This window comes from Schistocerca nitens, chromosome 5 (assembly GCF_023898315.1).
Source record: "Schistocerca nitens isolate TAMUIC-IGC-003100 chromosome 5, iqSchNite1.1, whole genome shotgun sequence".
NCBI classification, from domain to species: Eukaryota; Metazoa; Arthropoda; class Insecta; order Orthoptera; family Acrididae; genus Schistocerca; species Schistocerca nitens.
In genome coordinates, this window is record NC_064618.1 from 508,978,427 (window position 1) to 509,005,824 (window position 27,398).

Sequence of the window (27,398 nt, forward strand, 5' to 3'; positions counted from 1 at the left end):
GCAAACAGTTATTGGATCTGGGCCAACGCGAGCAGCAATGTCGCGATACGATAAACCGCAATCGCGTTAGGCTACAATCCGACCTTTATCAAAATCGGAAACGTGATGGTACGAATTTCTGCTCCTTACACGAGGCATCACAACAACGTTTCACCAGGCAACGCCGGTCAACTGCCGTTTTTGTATGAGAAATCGGTTGGAAACTTTCCTCACGTCAGCAAGTTGTAGGTGTCGCCACCGGCGCCAACCTTGTGTGAATGCTCTGAAATTCTAATCATTTGCATATCACAGCATCTTCTTCCCGTCGGTTAAATTTCGCGTCTGTAGCTCGTACTCTTCGTGGTGTAGCAATTTTAATGGCCAGTAGTATAAATTTCATTGAGAGGGAAGAGAATGTACAATAACGTTTTAATCTACAATATTTTATTTAATAAATTAATTTGTGTGTTTCGTCACTACGTCATGATGTACAACTTTGTGTAACAAATGATACATACTCACTTTTCCTCTGACGAGTGTTAATATTTCCTGAAGTGATTATAAAATGCAAGCGAGTTAATTTTTCAAAATAGGCACTTAGGAGACTGAAAGCACGTTATGACATTTCGGTGATGAATTTCATCTTCAGTTATCAGCAGTAACACAGACGAATAGAAACAATATCACCACCTGCTTAATAGCGTATTTGTTCAATTTTGGAAGTTAATAAAACAGCAACTCGGCGTCGATTGCATTGGGAAGGCCATTGTTAAGTCTCTGGAGGTACGTGGCAGCAAGTGTCTCCCTGTATTCTAAGCAATGCCGTATAGTATGGACGGGTTGTTTGTGGGCTGCTGCCCGACAGCGTCCCAGATATTTTCCATTGGGTTCAGTTCAGGCGGATTTGTTGGCGAAGGTATCACCGTGAGTTCGCTGTCACTTTCTTCAAAACACTGCAGCATGGATCTGGCTCTGCGACAAGGACAATTACCCCGTCGGAGGTTCGAGTCTTCCCTCGGGCATGGGTGTGTGCGTTGTCCTCAGCGTAAGTTAGTTTAAGTAGTGTGTAAGCCTAGGGTCCGATGACCTTAGCAGTTTGGTCGCATAGGAACTTACCACAAATTTCCAATTTCCAAGGACAGTTATCCTGTTGGAAGATACCATCGCCCTAACGAAAGACATCACGCATAAGGAACCCAGGTGGTCCGCAATAATGTTCACGTAGTCGACAGCTGTCATGCAGCCTTCGATTACTACCGCAGGTTACGTGGAAGTCTGGATGAAAATCACTCATAGGATAATACTGTCCCCACCGGCCTGCGTACGTTACGATCAGCCTCTCGACTGTATGACGCGTGTCCGTCTGGCCACCACCACTGATCTTGCGCAACAAGAATCGTGATTCGTACATACAAGAATCGTGATCCATACGACCAGGCGACATGTTTCGATTGATCAACGGTCCGGTCTCGATGATCTCGTGCCTACCCCATCGTAATTGACGATGTTATTGAGTTAATATGGGTTGTCTGTTGCGGAGACACACATTCAACAATGTGTGCTGAACGCTGTGCTCCAAAATACTTGTGCCTGCACCATGGTTGTACTCTGTCGTCAGATCTGGCACCAATCGCTGTCTATACTGCTCTACACAGTGGGGAAGCCTCCAATCTCCTCTTTTTGTGATGAGGTGCAGACGTCCAGTTCCTCGTCGGCCTCTCGTGATTTCACCGTCCTGCAGCCACTTCCCGTAGGTGCTGAACACAATAGCACGCGAACAGTCGACCTTCTTCGCTGCCAGGCGTCGGGTTACGGCCTTTGTCAAAGTCGCTTATATTCATGGATTTCTCATTTGCACATTGCATCCTCGCTAGAATGATTTCCTATTCGCCCCTGCTCCACTTATATTTTTTCCTTGTCACTTCACGTGACTGAATCACCACCAGGCGGCGTTCTGTTTCGCTGTGGGCAGTGGTCGTAATATTTTGACTCATCAGTGAATACTGACGTGATAGAAGTCATGGGATAGTGATATGAATATACACAGATGGCAGTAGTAACCGCGTCCACAAGATATTAGAAGTGCAGAGAGGAACTGTAATTTGTACTCAGATGATTTATGTGAAGAGGTTTCCGACGTGATTATGGCCGCACGACGGGAATTAACGGATTTTGAACCAGAATGGTCGGTGGGGCTACACGCATGGGACATTCCATTTCGGCAGTTGTTAGTGAATTCAATAGTCCGAGATTCACAGTGTCAAGAATGTGCCGAGAGTACCAAATTTCGGGCATTACCTCTCAATTATGGGCAACGCTTTGGCCGCTAGCCTTCACTTAACGACCGAGAGCAGCAGAGTTTGCGTTGAGTTGTCAGTGTTAGACGACTGGGAAACCGTGGCCTGGTTGGATGAGTCCCAACTTCAGTTGGTAAAATGAAATGAAATGAGCGTATGGCATCGTTGGCCGGGAAGTGCGGCCGCCAAGTGCAAGTCTTGTTTCATTCGACGCCACACTGGGCGACTTGCGTGCCGGTGATGAGGATGAAATGATGATGAGGACAACACAAAACCCAGTCCACCAGCGGAGAAAATCTTCAGTCCAGCCGGGAATCGAACAGGGGCCCGCTTGCATGGCAGGCAAGCATGTTACCACCCAGGTAAGCAGGCGGACACCTCAGCTGACGATAGGGTTCGAGTGTGGTGCAGGACACACGAAGCCGTGGACCCAAGTTGTCAACAAGGCACTGTACAAACTGGCGATGGCTCCTTAATGGTGTGGGCTGTGTTTACATGGAACGGGCTAGGTCCTCTGGTTCAACTGAATCGATAATTGATTGGAAATGGTTACGTTCGGCTACTTGGAGACAATTTTCAGGCATTCGTGGGCTTCATGTTCGCAAGCAACGAAGGAATTTTTATGGATGACAATGCCTCATGTCACCGGACTACGATTGTTCGCTATTGGTTTGAAGAACCGACGACTGTGCCGCTAAAGCGGAGTTATTGAACGCAGTTTTCCGAAATTCCTTCACCAGGGAAGATGAATGGAATATTCCAGAATTTGAAACACGAACAGTTGCTAGCATGAGTTTCTTAGAAGTAGATACCTTAGGGGTTGCGAAGCAACTCAAATCGCTTGATACGGGCAAGTCTTCAGGTCCAGATTGTATACCGATTAGGTTCCTTTCAGATTACGCTGATACAACAGCTCCCTACTTAGCACTCATATACAACCGCTCGCTCACCGATAGATCTGTACTTACAGATTGGAAAATTGCGCAGGTCGCACCAATGTTTAAGAAGGGTAGTAGGAGTAATCTATCTATATCATTGGCGTCGGTTTGCAGTAGGGTTTTGGAGCATATGCTGTATTCAAACATTATGAATCACCTCGAAGGGAACGATCTATTGATACATAATCAGCATGGTTTCAGAAAACTTCGTTCTTGTGCAACGCAGCTAGCTCTTTATTCGCACGAAGTAATGGCCGCTATCGACAGGGGATCTCAAGTTGATTCCGTATTTATAGATTTCCGGAAAGCTTTTAACACCGTTCCTCACAAGCGACTTCTAATCAAGCTGCGGGCCTATGGGGTATCGTCTCAGTTGTGCGACTGGATTCGTGATTTCCTGTCAGGAAGGTCGCAGTTCGTAGTAATAGACGGCAAATCATCGAGTAAAACTGAAGTGATATCAGGTGTTCCCCAGGGAAGCGTCCTGGGACCTCTGCTGTTCCTGATCTATATAAATGACCTGGGTGACAATCTGAGCAGTTCTCTTAGGTTGTTCGCAAATGATGTTGTAATTTACCGTCTAGTAAGGTCATCCGAAGACCAGTATCAGTTGCAAAGCGATTTAGAAAAGATTGCTGTATGGTGTGGCAGGTGGCAGTTGACGCTAAATAACGAAAAGTGTGAGGTGATCCACATGAGTTCCAAAAGAAATTCGTTGGAATTCGATTACTCGATAAATAGTACAATTCTCAAGGCTGTCAATTCAACTAAGTACCTGGGTGTTAAAATTACGAACAACTTCAGTTGGAAAGACCACATAGATAATATTGTGGGGAAGGCGAGCCAAAGGTTGCGTTTCATTGGCAGGACACTTAGAAGATGCAACAAGTCCACTAAAGAAACAGCTTACACTACACTCGTTCGTCCTCTGTTAGAATATTGCTGCGCGGTGTGGGATCCTTACCAGGTGGGATTGACGGAGGACATCGAAAAGGTGCAAAAAAGGGCAGCTCGTTTTGTATTATCACGTAGTAGGGGAGAGAGTGTGTCAGATATGATACGCGAATTGGGATGGAAGTCATTAAAGCAAAGACGTTTTTCGTCGCGTCGAGATCTATTTACGAAATTTCAGTCACCAACTTTCTCTTCCGAATGCGAAAATATTTTGTTGAGCCCAACCTACATAGGTAGGAATCATCATCAAAATAAAATAAGAGAAATCAGAGCTCGAACAGAAAGGTTTAGGTGTTCGTTTTTCCCGCGCGCTGTTCGGGAGTGGAATGGTAGAGAGATAGTATGATTGTGGTTCGACGAACCCTCTGCTAAGCACTTAAATGTGAATTGCAGAGTAGTCATGTAGATGTAGATGAAGAACATTCTGGACATTTCGAGTGAATGATTTGGCCACCCAGATCGCCCACCATGAATCCCATCTACATTTATGGGTCACAATCGAGAGGTCAGTTCGTGCACAAAATCTTGCACTGGTAACGATTTTGCAATTATGGGCGGCTATAGAGGCAGCATGGCTCAATATTTCTGCAAGGGACCTCCAACGACTAGTTAGGTCCATACCACATCCACCTGCTGCACTTCGCTGGAAAAATGGAGTTCCGGCACTATATTCTGAGGTATTCCATGACTTTTGTTACCTCCATCTATTATATATGTGTTTGGTAAAATGATTTGCCCTCACAACAAGATTTACAAATCGAAACAGAAAGCAAATATCTGTCAACACACAAAAGAATCGAAGGAACGAGAAGCAGTAATATAAGAGTAGAGAAAAATAAGAAATTACAACTAAAAGTATTTCTGTCCCGATTTCCTGGATACTTTGTCTCAGGAACGCCGCTCTGTAGGAACCAGCAGTAATCAGTCAACATTGTAGTACTCAATTTGATTTGGAAACGCTATTTCATTTCAGAAATGTCCAGGTGGAACCTATCTCCATGTTCTTCACCAGTGGCGCGAAGATTGTACGGGAAGACGTGCAAATGATGATTCAAGAAATGTGGTTTAAGTGACGTATTATATGTAATAAGGTAGTATGATCTCAGTCGTACAATATTGTGCTAGTTCTATGCCCCATGGTTGCCTAAAAAGTTCTTGCAAACAATTGTGAAATAAAGTCGTGTCTTCTTTTAACATCACTCAATGAATTATAGGAAAGCTTATCAGTCATCAGTTTCCTAATTTCTGGTTCTACAAATATATCTTCCTTTATTTTTTGTTCACTGATCTCTGGAATCTTCTCTCGCAAGTGCATTAATCCACGTGAGGTTTTATCCATTACTTTCACAATATTTTTGACAAGGCGATTCAATGTTCATCGAAAGTAGGTACCAGATTTTAGGGTCAACAACAGTGTTCATCACATACTTCTGTCCGGGGAGTAGCTCATACTGACCAGGGCATTGTTTCCCGTAATAGTGTTTTTTTTTCTGCCTGCGCTATCACACTCGCATAGAAAACGGAAATAGTCTATGCACCCGATCTGCACCCCGAGAAAAATTGCAGTTACCTTGATATCTCATGTGCCATTTGTATTGCTCATGCATAGAGCTGTGAAACTACCACAGGCTACCGAACACTATCGTACACTGATAAGCCAAAAGATTGCGACCACTGCCCACCCTTACGTTGGGTGCTGCTTGGTGGCGTTGCGGGCAAGTGACGTGGTAACAAAAGTATATAAGCGGAGCAGACACGGACGGAGAATCGCCCTAGCGAAGATATCGCCTGCAAATGGGGAAATCAATTGAGGTAAGCGGCTTTGACAAAGGGCAGATTATCATTACGCAGAGTGTGTGAACGAGTATCTCGAAAACAGCGAAGATGGTCGAATGTTCACGTGCTACTATCGTGAGCATCTAAGCAAGAGGAGGAAGCAGCGAAACTACCACTCCGCGCTAAAAGACTGGACGTCCACTACTCTTCACAGAACGTGTGGTTCGGAGGCTTGTCTGTTCTGTAAATACGATAGATAGTGATCTGTGGCATCTCTGCCGAAAGAGCGCAATGCTGGTTGCACGCACGCCGGTTTCGGAGGACACCGTTCAGGGCACATTGTTGAACATGGAGCTCCACAGCAGTGTTCACATGTTGAACCAACGACATCGTTAATTACGATTGCAGTGGGCACGGGACCATCGAGATTCGACCGCCGATCAATGGAAACGTGTCGGCTCTTCGGACGAACCACATTTTCGCTACACTAGGTTGATGCTCGTCTCCACAAACGCCGTCATCGAGGTGAACGGCGGCTCGAAACGTCCAGCGGGCCACGGACGCAGGCTGGTGGGAGCAGTATTATGCTATGGGAGACGTTCTCCTGCGCTTGCATGGGACCTGTGGCAGTAATCGAAGACACGCTGACAGCTGCGAACCACCTGCATCCCTTCATGCTTGATGTCTTTCCCGATGACGATGTCATCTTTCAGCACTATAATTGTCCGTGTTTCGGAGCCAGAACCGTGCTACGAGCATTATACTGAACTCACGTCAATGTCCCGGCGACCAGATTCGCCTGATGTAAATCCTATGGAACCCATCTGGATCGCTATCGGGCGCTATCACTGCGTACGCAAATCAGCGGTCCGTTATTTACGCGAATTACATGACCAGTGCGTAGACATCTAATCCCACACACCTCCACAAACCTACTAACAATCTGTCAGATTCCTGATACGCAGAATCACTGATGTACTTCGTTTCAAGACGGACAAACAAGGTATTAAGCAGGTGGTCTCAATGTTTTGGTTCATCAGTGTAGGTAAGCGTAAATTACGGCAGTTTTCCTAGTAGCATTGGTCTGTTACTATCACAATCACGTTACATGTATGTTAAGTGTGTTGCATACCGATTGGGCGTTACCTGATTTCGGTCTTCTTGTTTCTCTATGCCATCAGTGTCTTACTAGATACAACTGAAAACCGTAAGAGAAAACCGTCTAAAAATTAAGTAAGGATATATAAGGGCCAGCGTGATATATGGAAAATTTTTATTCTATGTAATTATCAACCAGACTGTTAGTTAAAAATAAACAGTATATACAGCAAAGTTGAAATTGTCAACGTTTAATCCAGATTTCAAAAAATGGTTCAAATGGCTCTGAGCATTATGCGACTTAACTTCTGAGGTCATCAGTCGCCTAGAACTTAGAACTAATTAAACCTAACTAACCTAAGGACATCACACACATCCATGCCCGAGGCAAATCCAGATTTCATTCAAAAATAGTTGATTGATGAAGTGAAACAGAGAGATGTTGTAAAAATAAGAAAAATACACCTCTTAATGATATAGCGCTATAAAACGCAATTTCCTGAGTAACGGTTAAATTAAATAAAAAAAGAAAAACGTAAATCAAACTTCGCTTCAATACTTCATCCAGCTTGTATAAAACATGTTTCTGTTGTTAGTAAACTACCTTCACTGTTATCAATAATAACAGGAGACTATTGCCTTTGATCATTCTGAAGAACGTTCTATTGAATACAGAATAGCAACAATAATTGTACAGATTTTTTTAAATATTTGTGCATGTAAACTGTACTTGCTTCAGAAGTAATTGCTTTGGTTACATAAATGCCCAGACGTTACTCGGTCAACAAATTTTAATTACTCATAAAATGCAATTTATATTTTATAGGGATATAAAACACACAGTGAACTGACAGTAAGCGATGCGCAGTTCTAATTATGTACAAACAAACAAAAGACAAAGAAAAGTCGTCGGCTCTCAGTCTTCCTCTCTCTTATTCAATCACGTTTCTTTCCTTACCAAAGCTACCAATACTACCGGTAATCCTGCCATTTACTGTCATCTGTGTATTGCACCAAAGCTACCGAACCATAGTTTTCATGGAGCAAACTCTATTCATACAAGAGTACCACTTCAGAGTTGTCAAGTATCTGCTTCAGATTAACTTTATAAGTAATCAGAAAAAGAATGAAATTTTCCCTCTGTGGAGAAGTTCTGCTTTCAGACTAATTTTGCTGGAATCTCTAAACAAGCACTATTCATTTACGCTGAAATCCATAACGAACTCGATATCTACAGTTTTGAACTGAGGGTTATATGTGATAACTTATTGTAAATATTTCGATTACTTTTCGAGAAATAAATCTGCACAATATTTAAGTTAAGTCAATGAAGAATACCCAATACGCAGCATTTTGAGTTGGGCTGGGTTGTTTGGGAGATGAGACCAAACAGCGACGTCATCGGTCTCATCGAATTGGGGAAGGGCCGTGCCCTTTCAAAGAAACCATCCCGGCATTTGCCTGGAGCGATTTAGGGAAATCACGGAAAACCTAAATCAGGATGGCCGGACGTGGGATTGAACCGTCGTCCTCCCGAATGCGAGTCCAGTGTGCTAACCACTGCGCCACATCTCTTGGTGCAGCATTTTGAAGGATTTCGATAGTTAGAGGGAAGTGAGTCACAAGATGATAGCCAAATAGCCAAGAAAGGATCTCATTTTCTAATTCTGTAACAAAAATTATGTCGTTTGGTTCCTGCCGTCACAATGTGCATTCACGTTGATCATTTGCATTTCCAAGGATGTGGTACACATCATTCCAATCTGACGTTTGTTTCACATTACCTACACTATAACGCAATTGTATTGGTCAACAGCGTACAATTCGCGTTAACCGACACCAAACCATGCATATAAAGATTAGAAACAAATAGAAGCAACCATCCCTTCCATTTATTATTTCTTGGCTTTGCAAGAAATCTGCAAAAACACTTGAATTTGATTTGTTTGTACGTGACCTGAGTAATATTTATTATTAATGACTTAAGAAATAGCAGCAATTTTTTTCAATCTAAAGCTTTGCTAGGTGGCTAACTTTTCTCGGGTATTGGATATTGTTTAATCTCGTTCGGGGGTAATGGACTCAGAAAGGTTGAGAACCAGTGTGGTGGAGAATAGTCGTAACGTGACTTACAGACTGGTAGTGCCAGCAGTTTGTTGTCGGATATGAGCTTGTCGGTCCATGTATGTTTCCATTTCGATGACTAATGCGTTATTAATAAGATCAAAAATGTAAGGCTGACATCATGGTGCGGAGATTCAGAGAACGTAACTTAGTTTATTGTTGTGGTGTCGCGATCTGCACGGCGTATAAACTGGACGATAGCGTCACGTCCAGAATGAGCGCCTGTTTGGCCATGTTCGACCTCTGAGCTGGAGTCCCGAGGAGACATTTGGGCGGCGCCACTTGCTGCGACATGACTGCGGTCGCCATTATTTACGGAGCATCGTGTTAACTTGCTGCCAATCGAAGGTCCAGCGAATTCCTCGAATCATGTAAACATACAGTCGCCCCACGTACTTAAAAGGCTGCCACTACTGAAATAACGTCGGCGTGAAGTGTCAAAGATATTACGTTATGTAGATGATTAAGTGTTAAAAAACGTGATCGAAAAATAGTTACGGTGCATTGTATATTCTCACATTATCCGCCTCCCAATACTTCAGTGAGAACTGCAGTGGAATAATTAATGAAGGCAATAAACCGTTTGAAAGCGTCAGCGATATTTCTGAATTTCTGTGAATAATGCGTCAAGATCGCTTAATGTATTTTCATTTCAAACAGCAAATCTCTAATTAAGTTTCATGTTACATAAATATCTACATCTTTTTGAGTCTGCTTGCTGTATTCATGTTTTGGTCTCCCTCTACGACTCTTTCCCCCCCCCCCCCCCCCCCCCCCCAATTCGCTCCAGTACAAAATTGGTGATCCCTTGATCTCTCAGAATGTGTCCTATCAACCGATCGCTCTTTTTGATCAAGTTGTGACACTAATTTCTTGTTTCCCTAATTATAATCAGTAATTTATCATTAATTACGTGATTGAACCATCTGATCTTCAGCATTCTTCTGTAACAGCATATTTCGAATGGTTCTATTCTACTTTTATCAATCCTGTTTTGGGTCCACGTTTCACTTCTATACATGGCTACACCCCAGACAAATACTTTCAGAAAAGAGTTCCTAACATATAAACCTATATTTCATGTTAACAATTTTCCCTTCTTCAGAAACGCTTTTCTTGTCATTGCCAGTCTACATTTTATATCCTCTCTACTTTGGCCATCATCAGTTATTTTGTTTCCAGAATGAGATTTTCACTCTACAGCGGAGTGTGCGCTGATATGAAACTTCCTGGCAGATTAATCTGCTAGGAAGTTTCAGTTATTTTGTTGCCCAAACAGCAAAACTCATCTACTACTTTAAGTGTCTCGTTTCCTAATCTGATTACCTTATCATCACCTGATTTAATTCGACTACATTCCATTATCCTTGTTTTGCTTTTGTTTATATTCTTCTTATATCCTCCTTTCAAGATACTGTCCATTCCACTCAACTGCTCTTCCAAGACTTTTGCTGTCTCTGACAGAATTGCACTATCATTGGCAAACCTCAACGTTTTTCTTTCTTCTCCCTGAACTTAAAAACTCTCTCTCTCTCTCTGTCCGAACAGGCCTTGAAGGCCCAACGGTACCGACCGACTGCCGTGTCATCCTCAGACCACAGGCGTCACCGGATGCGGATATGGAGGGGCATGTGGTCAGCATACCGCCCTCCGGCCGTATGTCAGTTTACGAGACCGGAGCCTTTACTTCTCAATCAACTACACTATGTGATCAAAAGTATCCGGACACCCCCAAAAACATACGTTTTTCATATTACGTGCATTGTGCTGCCATATCAGCGTCCTCTGTAGTCATTAGACATCGTGAGAGAGCAGAATGGGACGCTCCGCGGAACTCATGGACTTCGAAAATGGTCAGGTGATTGGGTGTCACTTGTGTCATACGTCTGTACGCGAAATTTCCACACTCCTAAACATCCCTAGGTCCACTGTTTACGATGTGATAGGGAAGTGGAAACGTGAAGGGACACGTAGAGCACAAAAGCGCACAGGCCGACCTCGTTTGTTGACTGACAGAGACAGCCGACAGTTGAAGAGGGTCGTAATGTGTAATAGGCAGACATCTATCCACTCGATCACAAGGAATTCCAAACTGCATCTGGATCCACTGCAAGTACCATGACAGTTAGGTGGGAGGTGAGAAAACTTGGATTTCATGGTCGAGCGGCTGCTCATAAGCCCGACCGATCGGACCTCACTCTGGGTATAGCCCTCGTACGTTGGTCTATCTGTATGTTTCAGGTTGCAAGAAGGAAAGACAATATTAAAAATTACATGCCAAAATTTAAGCTTTTATCGTAATTGGCATTGAAATTAGTTTTATACATGCTCTATGTTCTCGTGGCTTAATATCTACTTTTATCAACTCCACACGCCGCTGTACGTGTCGCTCACAGCGCGTGTTGTGGCAGCTTCTCTGACTGTGGCTAGAAAATAATTCGGGCGGTCCTGCAGCCTACGATCAGTGCTGTGCTGAAGGTGGGTGTCATCATTACTTTGTCGGTACGCTAGTATTTTGGATCATAGTCATAGACTTTTTGTACTTGAACTGTTGTTCGGATGTGGTTCTTGTATTAGAACTTATGCCCCAGACTGCTAGTTTTCCTTGGGACCCCTCGTTTCCTTTTAATCTATGATGACTGCCCTTGGCATATCGGTAAGCATGCGACATCATGGCGACCTAATATGTTCAAAAACGACGCGCATAAAAACTGGATTTTCCGGTGTTCATACCTCGGTCTCTACTGGTAGTAAAAAGGTAGGGACAAGTATTTTGGGTAGCCCGTGGGCTAGGGACCATTTCAATACCCAGTAGAAGAAGCGTCTTAGGTCCTAGTGTCACTATCTTACAGCACAGGGTCAAAGTACAAATATTATACACTTATTACTGCTTAGGCAAACGGAGCAAATCGGGTGGTTCTTTTTGCGATTGATGTGGTTTACAGTGGGCTTGATGGGACTTACGGAGGCACCGCCGGAAAATCCCCAAAAAATTTTTTTGTTAAATTTTCGCCGTCTCCAACGGACCTAAACACAGCCGAGGATTCCAAGACGGCATGCACAACAAATGACTGAAATGTTTACGATATTTTTCTTAGATCCATATCTCTAAAACCCTTGAAAATTTTCTTGGTACCTTTATTCGTTTCCAAGATACAGAGGTTCAAAGTTACCATACTTGTACAAGTGAAACACGCACGTAAAATGTGATGTTTTCTCATACGTAGTTTATGAAGTGACGCAGCACGGAGAAGTGACTCCGTTATCATCTCGGAACCCTATGTTTTAGTTCCAAAGTACCATTTCTTTTCATATGAGTCACATGCCCTACTGCAGCAGGGAAAAGAAGGGAAACAGCGGGAAAATGCTCCTGTCGGAACATTAAAAATGCGGATATGTTCCTGTTTATTTAAGAGACTGACTAAGAAATGGGGTACCAGCTAACTCATTCTATATTTCTCAGGACATTAAAAATTTTCTCAAAAAATTTGGAATTTGAACCTATTCGCGCTTTTTTGTGCTGAGGGAGAAGAAGACAGTGGTAGTGGCAAAGAACGGTAAAGCAATAAATGCTGGAAAATAGTAGACAGTTGTTGTGTTATAGAAAGAGCAAAGGGAAGAATGGCTGTGTGAGAGAAAGAGAGGGACACAGTGGCAGTGGAACATAGTTGACAGTGACAGAACACTGCTAGGAAACAAGTGAAGGAGATATTGCCGGAAGGGGGGGGGGGGGGATAAAGAGAAAGAGAAAAGTGGAAGTAGGTGAAAACTAGTGATAATGAGAGACAGATTATATGACAGTGACAGCGAGAAAGACAGTGAAAGTGAGATTAAAAAACATCAGTAGGAAGGAAGGAATGAGGTATTAGCAGTAAGAGAGAACAAGAGGGTGACGGTGACAGTGATAGGGGACTGTAGTAGTAGGACAGAACGAAGGGGTCTGTGGCTTTTACAAAGGAGACAGTGATAGAGAGAGATAATGACAAGTAGTTGGGATAAATGAGCGAGTGAGTAAGGGCAACTCCAAGTGTATGGCTATGAGCGACTTAGAGCGATTGATTAGTGGGTGTGAGTGCGGAGCTTGTGGGAGTCGGAGGTGAGTTGCATGTTAAAAAAAGAGCGAGTGTGTTCGTGTACCAAAATTTTTCAGAGAATTTTTAAAGGAGCCGCGGAAGGTAGAATGAGGCAGCTAGTACTCCACTTTTCAGTCAGGTTCTTTTAAATAAACGGGAGCATACTCGCCGTTTTTGTGCTTCTATAGTAGCATTTTTCCGCTAGTATTGTCTGTGTCTGTATCCACTCCTCCAGATTTTTTTTGTATAAGGTTTTAATAATATGGTTGTAATATACTGCCTGACAAAAAAAGTGGAGCAGGTAGAAGGTGAGGAGGAAACGAAGTGAAACTTCACGGGTTGACAGGGTATGCGATGTTATTTCAGTCCTTAAAAAATCGAGTCTAATTTATTCGGTACTTATAAAAATGAACCCACTCATAAATACGACGAGGTTACCGCCATTGGACTGAGTACAAGCGCTGATTCGGTTGTTAACTTTGTCACAAAGCCTTTGTATCCTGTCCTGAGGCAAGCTGGCCCACAGTTGTTGTAACTCGTCCTTCATATCCTGGACAGTAGTTCCGGAATGGAGTTGACATCCGTACTGGTTGCTCAAACGTTCTGTCGGGGACAGTCTTGTTGCCTCAGGAACACCTTAGCATCACGCAGATTGTTCATAGAGACACGTGCCCTGTGTGGACGAGCACTGTCCTGTCGAAGAATGCCACCACGACACTGTCGCGTCAGACGTAACGGATGAAGACGCCGTGGCGTACTGTTGTGCGGTCAGAGAACCGTCGATCACTATCAGCCGTAACCTAAAATCATAGCCGATAGTTCCCAACAAAATGACGCCCGGAATAACACCGCTGTGCGTCTCTAAAACACTGGAAATATGGCACCTTTCCTCAGGTGGCTGCTTCACTCTACGATGGTCGTCCGTGGTAGTGCACGACCACGATTCATCACTGAACACAATGAGATGCTATTCATCAGCAGTTCATGCTTCCCGATCACTGCACCATTCCAAACGTAGCAGTTTGTGCCGTGGTGTTAGAGGCAACCTACTCGTGGGACAGTTCGACGGCTGCTGGTCTCGGACCTATGGTTCTAAGCACTATGGGACTTAACATCTGAGGTCATCAGCCCCTTAGACTTAGAACTACTTAAACGTAACGAACCTAAGGACATCACATACATCCATGCCCGAGGTAGGATTCGAACCTGCGACCGTAGCAGCAGCGCGGTTCCGGACTGAAGCGCCTAAAACCGTTCGGCCACAGCGGCCCGTCCAATGGCGCAGAATGACACAGTATGATGCATGGATCCCTAGTACTTGTTCTCGGATGGCAGGCACAGATGAGACCTTACAATGCGCTTGAGGCACAATACGGCAATCCTATCTTGTTGTCAGACATGGCCGAGCAAAACCTTAATGACGAGTGTTCCTGCCCTCACGTTGTTATGCAGTCTAACATCGCGCCATTGTCACACTCGTATGCCCACAAAACTGGATAATGCACAATTCATTTTGCTGGGCAAATGGAGGCCCACAATGACGCCCCTTTCAAACTCTGTTATGTGCCGATAACATTGTCTCACACGAGTACGAAGCAACTCTTTGTCATTCACAACGATCACTCGATATCTGACGCTGCTCAGGCACCTTATGCGCCCTACCATGCTTAGTATCAATACTAGACATGAACAACACTAATCCACGCTGGTGGCCATTCTATCTGCCGCAGATGGTTCCAACTCTAATCATTTACATTTCCGCCAATGATGTAACCGTGTACAAAGTTACCTTGACATCCGACCATGTCTTCTGGCTGCTTCTCTTTTTTTTTTTTTGAGGCAGTGTATATCGGTCAGATGGCGTGCCAAACAGGGAACCAGAGAGGAGGCATAGCCATTCTGAGCAATAAACGGATATCCGTCTGGAGTCTGTGCAGCGAATCCCAGGCGACACCAGAAGCGATGTGCATTAGCGAACAGGAAGCATCTGGAGCATGGAGCAGACAAGCACTATTGTGTGGCAACGTGAGAAACATAATGAGACTAACAACGCTGCGAACTATCTGGCAACGCTGTGTTGTTCTACTTGTGTAGACTGGTGTGTTAACCCCTTCAAGATGCTCAGTTTTAGCTTTGTACAGCTCTCACGTGATTTCTGAGAACGCCATTCGTGAAGTTTGTGTTTTTGTTGTGTGTCACGAAATGGAACAGCGGAATTTAGAGCAACGTTATGCCATCAAGTTTTGTGTTGAACTTCGGGAATCCGCGAGTGTGAGTTTTAAAAAGTCGAAACAGGGCGATGGGGAACCGTATCAAGAGCAAAAGGTTTTCGTTGGCAAAAATCGTTTTTGGAAGAGCGAGAACATTCTGCAGATGAACCTCGCTGAGGGAGACATTCAACTTCAAAACCCGACGAACATGTCGAACATTCGCGTGTTCTTGTGAGATTGTTCCTCTAGGAAAACTGTCAGCCAAGAGTTCTACAAAGACGTGCTTCAAAGGCTTAGAAAAATGGTAAATCGAGTGAGAGCGGACATTGCAGACAAGTAGATGCTGCATCATGCCAACGCCCTATGTCAGACGGCCACTTCCATCATGGAATTTTTTACCTCAAAAGGCGTTCTTGTTGTTCCACAGCACCCGCCCCCCTCCCCAGTTGACTTGATCTGAGCCTTTGTAACTTTTTTTCTTTCCCCGGAATTGAAAAATGTCTTAAAACGGCGTAGTTTTTGGACTCTGGACGACACTGAAAAGAATGTGACTGACATGTTAAAGGCCCTACCTGTCTAAGCCTTTCGGAGCTGCTACCAAGACTGGGAACAAGGACTCCGCCGTTGTACAGCTACCGAAGTGAACTACTTTGTTTTCTGAAAGAAGTAAAAACTTTGGTAGGAAAAAAATCAGTCTCATTACTTTTCTCACACACCTCGGAGATGTACATCCCAGTACTTGTTTTGTAGGCCGCTGTGGCGCAAAAATTTATGCGAAGAAAGGCATTTCTCAAAGATGACAAACTGACACCAGAAACGGAGTTTGCAAGTAACAGCAAAAATAAAATTACGATTATGAAATGCTTAAGAATAGAACTCTGCTGGTGAGTGTAAATTATATTTTTGGTAGAGAAAAGAGGCCGTTATGGAGCAGTTACAAAAGGTGATGCTAAATATTTATATTTGTTAGAAGAAAAATTTAGATTCTCAATCAGGTACACTCAAAACTTTTGCAGAACGGTAAATGTGAGATCGTTATAATGGAGGGACTTTACTAGAGCTCCGAAATTGCTCAGTACTTTTATTCCGAATGCAATGACCATGAGGATCGTAGTTGGTCGCTGCCAATTCAGGTCAAGCTCTGACCACAGCCGCAAGTCAAACATCGCAATTCGTCTACTGAGAGAATGCTAGCAGTCCCTCATGGATAGCCACACCGTCAACTGACGTCTTGTAAAGACATGAAACTGAGTACAACCGTAATACTCCTCCTGTCAATGTTTTGTTTGCCCTCGACTAACAATATACCCAGAAAAGCGACAGTGAAAGGTTTTTGTTTATACAGGCTGATTTTGCTACATGGAAACAAAATGCAGGAAACGTTTCTTATGAGAACAAGGAACAAGAAGGTCATATGGGCATAAGGCCGGAATTGCGATCCAAGGGAGGTACACCCACTTTAAGGTGGATATAAAAGATCTTCGTCAGTGTAGGTTTCCATGATTGAAAGAAGATATGAGGACAAACCAGGCAAGTGGTTAATGTCCTGTGTGCAGTAGTGTTTCAGTTCCACACTCAGGAGGGCAGAGGGGTGGAACTCAACCATGTAGTGCTCACACCACCCTTAGTACCACCAAAGGCACTCTTCCAGCAGGGGAGATTTGGTCAGCCCCAGGGAGTGCAGATATGCCTCGCCTGTGAGGCGTTGTGGAAGGATTACTGCCACCACGAGGCAGTCGCCAATAATCGCCGTCCACATGTTCAGGCTCAATTGATACTGGTGGTTCGCTGCCACCTTACCATGGGGAATCTCCATTGTCCACAGGTGGGAGCTGTAAAAGTTGATGAAATTACCCCTCGTAAAGGTAGTCTCATCTGTTAATGGGCTCAATGACAGAAACCCACACGGCGGTGGCCTGTACAATGAACCAGCGACAAAACCTTCGCCACAGAGACAGAATCGTAGGTAACAACTCCTGGACGAGCTGTAAGCGATACGGATAGTGACAGATGAGGAGAACGTCCAATACGGTAATCTGGCGTACCCCATGCTGGCGGGCCAGCTACCTGGTGCTGATAGCGGGATCGCTGTCAAAGATCTTTTATGTCCACCACACTCCGCAAGCCACCGTATGGGAACATGGCGGACGGTACCATGTATCATCGCCAGTCGTTTCCCTTCCTATTTTACTTGCAAACAGAACGAGGGAAAAATGACAGTCTGTATGCCTCCGTATGCCAACAATCTTGTCACAGATCACCGAAATCCTGCCGGGCTTGGCTAGCACTTGGGTCACAGTCCGGAATTGCCGAGTGCTGTAGGTAAGCGGGGTGCACTCAGCCCTTGCGTGGTCAGTTAAGGAGCTACTTGATTGGGAAGTAGAGGTACCGGTCACGAAAACTGACAACGGCTGAGAGAGCAATGTGCTAACCTCATGCCTCTCCATATGCGCATCCGGTGACGCCTAAGGGCTGAGGATGACACGGCCTCCGGTCAGTACCGCTGGCACTTCATGGTCTGTTCGGACTGTGTTTGTTTTATATGCCTCCGGCAGTATATGGTGGCAGTAGAATTGTTCTGCAGTCATCTTCAAATGCCAGTTCTCTAAGTTTTCTCAGTAACAGTCCGCGAAAAGAACGTCGTCTTCCCTCCAGGGATACCCACTTGAGTTCGCGAATGATCTCTGTAACACTCGAGTGGTGATCGAATCTACTAGTAACAGATCTAATAGCATGCTCCTGAATTGCTTAGATGTCATCCTTCAGTCCGACTTGACCGGGGGAGGGGGGGGGGGGGGGGGGAACATGTGATGTAGTCCGAAGAGCGAGCTACCAAGACAAAGTTGGTACCTCGCGGCGGAACCAGAAGTAAACGTAGTCGATACCAGCCGCAGTCACCAATGAGCGGCGTCGGAGTAGGCAGGCTCAGAAGAGTTTCCATACGCCACAGCATCAGCACGCTTATCTACGCCTCAGCGCAGTGCTGCTGAGCACAGTCTGCATTAATTGCCAAAGAAGACAGCGTGGTCTCCCTATCTAGCCAGCAGTGCGGTAGCTCTAGTAGACAGAACACTGCAAAACTGTTTACCGTTAACTGTACTCTGTGAGAAGTGACTTGGATCTTGTCCGGTATCAAGTAATACATAATTGTTCAGAGACAGTAATAAATACTATAAATACTACCCACCAGGTTAGCCGAGAGCGCTAATGCGCTGCTTCCTGGACTCGGGTAGGCGCGCCGGCCCCGGATTGAATCCGCCCGCCGGATTAACGACGAGGGCCGGTGTGCCAGCCAGCCTGGATGTGGTTTTTAGGCGGTTTTCCACATCCCTCTAGGTGAATACCGAGCGGATCCCCATATCCCGCCTCAGTTACACGACACTCAGACATCTGACACACATCCACACTTTTCCATAAATTTCACTAGACGCAGACAGATGTTGTTGTTGTTGTTGTTGTTGTGGTCTTCAGTCCTGAGACTGGTTTGATGCAGCTCTCCATGCTACTCTATCCTGTGCAAGCTTCTTCATCTCACAGTACCTACTGCAACCTACATCACCCTGAATCTGCTTTGTGTATTGATTTCTTGGTCTCCCTCTACGATTGTTACCCTCCACGCTGCCCTCCAATGCTAAATTTGTGATCCCTTGATGCCTCAAAACATGTCCTACCAATCGATCCCTTCTTCTAGTCAAGTTGTGCCACAAACTTCTCTTCTCCCCAATCCTATTCAATAGCTCCTCATTAGTTACGTGATCTACCCACCTTATCTTCAGCATTCTTCTGTAGCACCACATTTCGAAAGCTTCTATTCTCTTCTTGTCCAAACTGGTTATCGTCCATGTTTCACTTCCATACATGGCTACACTCCAAACAAATACTTTCAGAAACGACTTCCTCACACTTAAATCTATACTCGATGTTAACAAATTTCTCTTCTTCAGAAACGATTTCCTTGCCATTGCCAGTCTACATTTTATATCCTCTCTACTTCGACCATCATCAGTTATTTTACTCCCGAAATAGCAAAACTCCTTTACTACTTTAAGTGTCTCATTTCCTAATCTAATCCCCTCAGCATCACCCGATTTAAGTTGACTACATTCCATTATCCTCGTTTTGCTTTGGTTGATGTTCATCTTATATCCTCCTTTCAAGACACTGTCCATTCCGTTCAACTCCTCTTCCAAGTCCTTTGCTGTCTCTGACAGAATTACGATGTCATCGGCGAACCTCAAAGTTTTTACTTCTTCTCCGTGAATTTTAATACCTACTCCGAATTTTTCTTTTGTTTCCTTTACTGCTTGCTCAATATACAGATTGAATAACATCGGGGAGAGGCTACAACCCTGTCTCACTCCTTTCCCAACCACTGCTTCCCTTTCATGCCCCTCGACTCTTATAACTGCCATCTGGTTTCTGTACAAATTGTAAATAGCCTTTCGCTCCCTGTATTTTACCCCTGCCACCTTCAGAATTTGAAAGAGAGTATTCCAGTTAACGTTGTCAAAAGCTTTCTCTAAGTCTACAAATGCTAGAAACGTAGGTTTGCCTTTTCTTAATCTTTCTTCTAAGATAAGTCGTAAGGTTAGTATTGCCTCACGTGTTCCAACATTTCTACGGAATCCAAACTGATCTTCCCCGAGATCCGCTTCTACCAGTTTTTCCATTCGTCTGTAAAGAATTCGCGTTAGTATTTTGCAGCTGTGACTTATTAAACTGATAGTTCGGTAATTTTCACATCTGTCAACACCTGCTTTCTTTGGTATTGGAATTATTATATTCTTCTTGAAGTCTGTGGGTATTTCGCCTGTCTCATACATTTTGCTCACCAGATGGTACAGTTTTGTCACGACTGACTCTCCCAAGGCCATCAGTAGTTCTAATGGAATGTTGTCTACTCCCGGGGCCTTGTTTCGACTCAGGTCTTTCAGTGCTCTGTCAAACTCTTCACGCAGTATCTTATCTCCCATTTCATCTTCATTTACATCCTCTTCCATTTCCATAATATTGTCCTCAAGTACATCGCCCTTGTATAAACCCTCTATATACTCCTTCCACCTTTCTGCCTTCCCTTCTTTGCTTAGAACTGGGTTGCCATCTGAGCTCTTGATATTCATACATGTGGTTCTCTTCTCTCCAAAGGTCTCTCTAATTTTCCTGTAGGCAGTATCTATCTTACCCCTAGTGAGACAAGCCTCTACATCCTTACATTTGTCCTCTAGCCATCCCTGCTTAGCCATTTTGCACTTTCTGTCGATCTCATTTTTGAGACGTTTGTATTCCCTTTTGCCTGCTTCATTTACTGCATTTTTATATTTTCTCCTTTCATCAATTAAATTCAATATTTCTTCTGTTACCCAAGGATTTCTATTAGCCCTCGTCTTTTTACCTACTTGATCCTCTGCTGCCTTCACTACTTCATCCCTCAGAGCTACCCAATCTTCTTCTACTGTATTTCTTTCCCCCATTCCTGTCAATTGTTCCCTTATGCTCTCCCTGAAACTCTCTACAACCTCTGGTTCTTTCAGTTTATCCAGGTCCCATCTCCTTAAATTCCCACCTTTTTGCAATTTCTTCAGTTTCAATCTGCAGTTCATAACCAATAGATTGTGGTCAGAATCCACATCTGCCCCTGGAAATGTCTTACAATTTAAAACCTGGTTCCTAAATCTCTGTCTTACCATTATATAATCTATTTGATACCTATTAGTATCTCCAGGATTCTTCCAGGTATACAACCTTCTTTTATGATTCTTGAACCAAGTGTTAGCTATGATTAAGTTATGCTCTGTGCAAAATTCTACAAGGCGGCTTCCTCTTTCATTTCTTCCCCCCAATCCATATTCACCTACTATGTTTCCTTCTCTCCCTTTTCCTACTGACGAATTCCAGTCACCCATGACTATTAAATTTTCGTCTCCCTTCACTACCTGAATAATTTCTTTTATCTCGTCATACATTTCATCAATTTCTTCATCATCTGCAGAGCTAGTTGGCATATAAACTTGTACTACTGTAGTAGGCATGGGCTTTGTGTCTATCTTGGCCACAATAATGCGTTCACTATGCTGTTTGTAGTAGCTAACCCGCACTCCTATTTTTTTATTCATTATTAAACCTACTCCTGCATTACCCCTATTTGATTTTGTATTTATAACCCTGTAATCACCTGACCAAAAGTCTTGCTCCTCCTGCCACCGAACTTCACTAATTCCCACTATATCTAACTTTAACCTATCCATTTCCCTTTTTAAATTTTCTGACCTACCTGCCCGATTAAGGGATCTGACATTCCACGCTCCGATCCGTAGAATGCCAGTTTTCTTTCTCCTGATAACGACGTCCTCTAGAGTAGTCCCCGCCCGGGGATCCGAATGGGGGACTATTTTACCTCCGGAATATTTTACCCAAGAGGACGCCATCATCATTTAATCATACAGTAAAGCTGCATGTCCTCGGGAAAAATTACGGCTGTAGTTTCCCCTTGCTTTCAGCCGTTCGCAGTACCAGCACAGCAAGGCCGTTTTGGTTAATGTTACAAGGCCAGATCAGTCAATCATCCAGACTGTTGCCCCTGCAACTACTGAAAAGGCTGCTGCCCCTCTTCAGGAACCACATGTTTGTCTGGCCTCTCAACAGATACCCCTCCGTTGTGGTTGCACCTACGGTACGGCCATCTGTATCGCTGAGGCACGCAAGCCTCCCCACCAACGGCAAGGTCCATGGTTCATGGGGTACTCTGATTCCGTCTCGGGGGGTACGTGATGGCGGCAGGAAGGGCATCCGGCCACCCCTTCAAATTAACATGCCAAATCCGATGTAACCACGCCAACCCCGCACACAAGGCGGGACAAAGGCGCAAGCAATAGATAGACAGTAATAAATACTAAAGACATTCCTGTAGACATTGACAGTTTCGATATTAAGTATTTCATCTTGATCAACTTGTAATAAAGTGATGTAATATTTTCTGTGTTGCACGACGGGCGTTCAATAACTAATGCAACGGTTTTTTTCTGAAAGGAGGTAGGTATTATTCAGGATTCCAATACATCTTACTGTTTCTCACACTTTTGGCTACAAAACCCTATTTTTCAAAATAATCTCCGATCAATGCGACGACCTTACGACAACTTACTGGAAGGGCCTGTAATCCCGCATAGTACCACTCTACTAGTCGGCGTCCGACCCAACGTCTTGCGGCATCAATAACCACCCCTTTATCCATGTACTGCTTCCCGCTGAGTGCGTGCTTCAATCGACCAAACAGGTGGAAGTCGGAATGTGTGAGACCCGGACTGCCGGGTGATAAGGAAAAACAGTCCAATGACGCTCTGTAAGCTCTTCTCGGGTCCGCAGACTTGTCAGACGTCGAGCTGAGCAGCAAGGTGTTTGACTGTGCTCCGTCGATCACCTCGAATGAGAGTGTCCGCACGTTCCAACTTTGCACAACAGTGTACGGGCAGCCAGTACACGGGAGATCGGCGGGTTTATCAAAGAAACTCAGTGACAGCTCTCTGCCTGGAACGCATCTTCATTACATACGTCCTTTTGAAAGCTATGTGTAGTGCCGCCACAGACCAGAACTTCAAGAAATTGTAGGGGCTGAAGCGGGAGTATTCAAGGATTTCCCATGAGAAATTCAGTATTTTTTCAACCGAAACTAGCCGAGAAAAAAATGTGCTGCATTACTTATTGAACTTCCCTTGTAGTGTTAACTCGGCCTCCTCCACTGTGCCGACGAATGTTATTTCGTCGGGCACAACAGATCCAAAACACTCGAGGATTAGTCAAGAACGGGTCATACCAGTGTTGTACATGTGGTGTTGTGTACAGACGAACTATATTTTTCTAAAATTTTCCCAGTGAACCGAAGTCGACCTTTCGCCTTCCCTGCTATCAACCTAAAGTGCTCGTTCTATTTCATATTGCTTTACAAAGTAGTGGTTAGATGTTTAATCGAAGTTACCCTGTCAAGCAACACACTGTCTTGCATCCTCTTGCAGCCACTCAGTGCCGATACCATCCCACATACTGCAGCTCACCCTGAGTGTGTACGTAACTTGGAATGCATTTCTGGCCGTACACTGAGGGGAGAAAAGTCATGAGATTCCTCCTAATATCGCGTGTGACCTCCTTTTGCCTAAACAACCCGTGCAGAAATACTGAGCCACGCTGCATCTATTTTTGCTTTTTGGTCATCAGTCTACTGACTGGTTTGATGCGGCCCGCCACGAATTCCTTTCCTGTGCTAACCTCTTCATCTCAGAGTAGCACTTGCAACCTACGTCCTCAATTATTTGCTTGACGTATTCCAATCTCTGTCTTCCTCTACATTTTTTGCCCTCTACAGCTCCCTCTAGTACCATGGAAGTCATTCCCTCATGTCTTAGCAGATGTCCTATCATCCTGTCCCTTCTCATTATCAGTGTCTTCCACATATTCCTTTCCTCTCCGATTCTGCGTAGAACCTCCTCATTCCTTACCTTATCAGTCCACCTAATTTTCCACATTCGTCTATAGCACCACATCTCAAATGCTTCGATTCTGTTCTGTTCCGGTTTTCCCACAGTCCATGTTTCACTACCATACAATGCTGTACTCCAGACGTACATCCTCAGAAATTTCTTCCTCAAATTAAGGCCGGTATCTGATATTAGTAGACTTCTCTTGGCCAGAAATGCCTTTTCTGCCATAGCGAGTCTGCTTTTGATGTCCTCCTTGCTCCGTCCGTCATTGGTTATTTTACTGCCTAGGTAGCAGAATTCCTTAACTTCATTGACTTCGTGACCATCAATCCTGATGTTAAGTTTCTCGCTGTTCTCATTTCTACTACTTCTCATTACCTTCGTCTTTCTCCGATTTACTCTCAAACCATACTGTGTACTCATTAGACTGTTCATTCCGTTCAGCAGATCATTTAATTCTTCTTCACTTTCACTCAGGATAGCAATGTCATCAGCGAATCGTATCATTGATATCCTTTCACCTTGTATTTTAATTGCACTCCTGACCCTTTCTTTTATTTCCATCATTGCTTCCTCGATGTACAGATTGAAGAGTAGGGGCGAAAGGCTACAGCCTTGTCTTACACCCTTCTTAATACGAGCACTTCGTTCTTGATCGTCCACTCTTATTATTCCCTCTTGGTTGTTGTACATATTGTATATGACCCGTCTCTCCCTATAGCTTATCCCTACTTTTTTCAGAACCTCGAACAGCTTGCACCATTTTATATTGTCGAACGCTTTTTCCAGGTCGACAAATACTATGAAAGTGTCTTGATTTTTCTTTAGCCTTGCTTCCATTATTAGCCGTAACGTCAGAATTGCCTCTCTCGTCCCTTTACTTTTCCTAAAGCCAAACTGATCGTCACCTAGCGCATTCTCAATTTTCTTTTCCATTCTTCTGTATATTATTCTTGTAAGCAGCTTCGATGCATGAGCTGTTAAGCTGATTGTGCGATAATTTCGCACTTTTCAGCTCTAGCCGTCTTCGGAATTGCTTTTCCGAAAGTCAGATGGTATGTCGCCTGACTCATATATTCTACACACCAACGTGAATAGTCGTTTTGTTGCCACTTCCCCCAATGATTTTAGAAATTCTGCCTTATTTGACCGTAAGTCCTCCAAAGCTGTTTTAAATTCCGATTCTAATAAAACGTATCTCGTCATTCCTTAGTACTTCCGTATCCCACTTCTTTGCGTATTGATTCTTCCTGACTAATGTCTTGAACTTCAGCCTACTCTTCATCACTACTACATTGTGATCTGAGTCTATATCTGCTCCTGGGTACGCCTTACAGTCCAGTATCTGATTTCGGAATCTCTGCCTGACCATGATGTAATCTAATTGAAATCTTCCCGTATCTCCCGGCCTTTTCCAAGTATACCTCCTCCTCTTGTGATTCTTGAACAGGGTATTCGCTATTACTAGCTGAAACTTGTTGCAGAACTCAATTAGTCTTTCTCCTCTTTCATTCTTTGTCCCAAGCCCATATTCTCCTGTAACCTTTTCTTCTACTCCTTCCCCTACAACTGCATTCCAGTCGCCCCTGACTATTAGATTTTTGTCCACCTTTACATACTGCATTACCCTTTCAATATCCTCATACACTTTTTCTATCTGTTCATCTTCAGCTTGCGACGTCGGCATGTATACCTGAACTATCGATGTCGGTGTTGGTCTGCTGTCGATTCTGATTAGAACAACCCGGTCACTGGACTGTTCACAGTAACACACCCTCTGCCCTACCTTCCTATTCATAACGAATCCTACACCTGTTATACCATTTTCTGCTGCTGTTGATATTACCCGATACTCATCTGACCAGAAATCCTTGTCTTCCTTCCACTTCACTTCACTGACCCCTACTATATCTAGACTGAGCCTTTGCATTTATCTTTTCAGATTTTCTAGTTTCCCTACCACGTTCAAGCTTCTGACATTCCACGCCCCGACTCGTAGAAAGTTATCCTTTCGTTGATTACTCAAGCTTTTCCTCATGGTATCCTCCTCCTTGGCTGCATCTATAGCCGCCCATAATTGCAAAACTGTTGCCGGTGCAGGATTTTGTGAACTGACCTCTCGACTATGTCCCATAAATGTTCGAAGAGATTCATGTCGAGGTGGCCAAATGATTCGTTCGAATTGTCCAGAATGTTATTCAAACCAATCACGAACAACTGTGCCCCGGTGACATGGCGCACTGTTATCCATAAAAATTCCATAGTTGTCTGGCTGTAAATAGTCTCTAAGTAGCCGAACATAACCATTTCCAGTCCATGATCGGTTCAACTGGACAAGAGGATATAGTCCATTCCATGTAAACACAGCCCACACCGTTATGGAGCCACCACCAATTTCCACATTGTCTTATTGACAACTTGGGTCCATCGGTTCGTGGGGTGTGCACCACATTCGAACCGTGACGTCAGCTCGTACCCACTGTAATCGGGACTCATCTTACGAGCCACAGTTTTCCAGCCGTCTAGGGTCTGGCCAATGTGATCAAAAGCCCAACAGAGGCACTGCAGGCGGTGTCGTGTTGTCAGCAAAGGAACTTGTGTCGGTCGTCTGCTACCGTAGTCCATTAACGCCAAATTTCTCGGCACTATCCTAACGGATACGTTCGGCGTACGTCCCACACTGATTCCTGTGGTTATTTCACGCAGTGCTGCTTGTCTGTTAACACTGACAACTCTACGCAAATGCTGCTGCTCTCGGTCGTTAAGTGAAGGGCGTCGGCCACTGAATTGCCAGTGATGAGGGATAATAACCTGAAATTTGGTATTCTCAGCACACTCTTGACACTGTGGATGTCGGAATATAGATTTCCCTAACGATTTACGAAATGTAATATCACATGCGTCCAGCTCTAACTACCATACCCCGTGCAAAGTCTGTTTATTCCCGCTGTGCGCCCATAATCACGTCGGAAAACTTTTCACATGAATCACCTGAGTACAAATGGCAGCTCAGCAAATGCACTGCCCTTTTACCCTTGAGTACGTGGTACTACCGTCATCTGTATATGTACGAGGGCCGTTCAGAAAGTAACCTCTGGTTGATTTAAAAAAATACACCAAGTTAAATAAAAATATTTTAATATATACATCTTACAACTACATCTTTGCACTATTTTTCTACATAGTCTCCATAGCGATTGAGGCACTTATCGTATCTCTTCACAAGCTTTGAAATTCCTTCTGCATAAAAATCACCCGCTTGTGCCTGGAGCCAGCCTGTGACCGCATCTTTGAGCTCTTCGTCGTCATCAAACCGCTGTGACCCGAGCCATAGACAACTCCGACATTGAGAAACGTCGATTTTCACGAACTTTTGCATCAACTGTCTGAACGAGTTCGTCAGTCACCAATGATGGTCTACCACTCCTCTCTTCATCATGAACATTTTCTCGTCCACTTTTAAATAAACGTACCCATT

The 27,398-nt window shown here is 44.1% G+C and overlaps 1 protein-coding gene across 1 annotated transcript in view; it reads right to left on the reverse strand.

The window, feature by feature from the left end:
• LOC126260817 (uncharacterized) overlaps positions 1–27,398 on the reverse strand; it is a 955,955-nt gene that overhangs the window by 167,240 nt on the left and 761,317 nt on the right. The gene's annotated exons all lie outside the window — the stretch shown is intronic.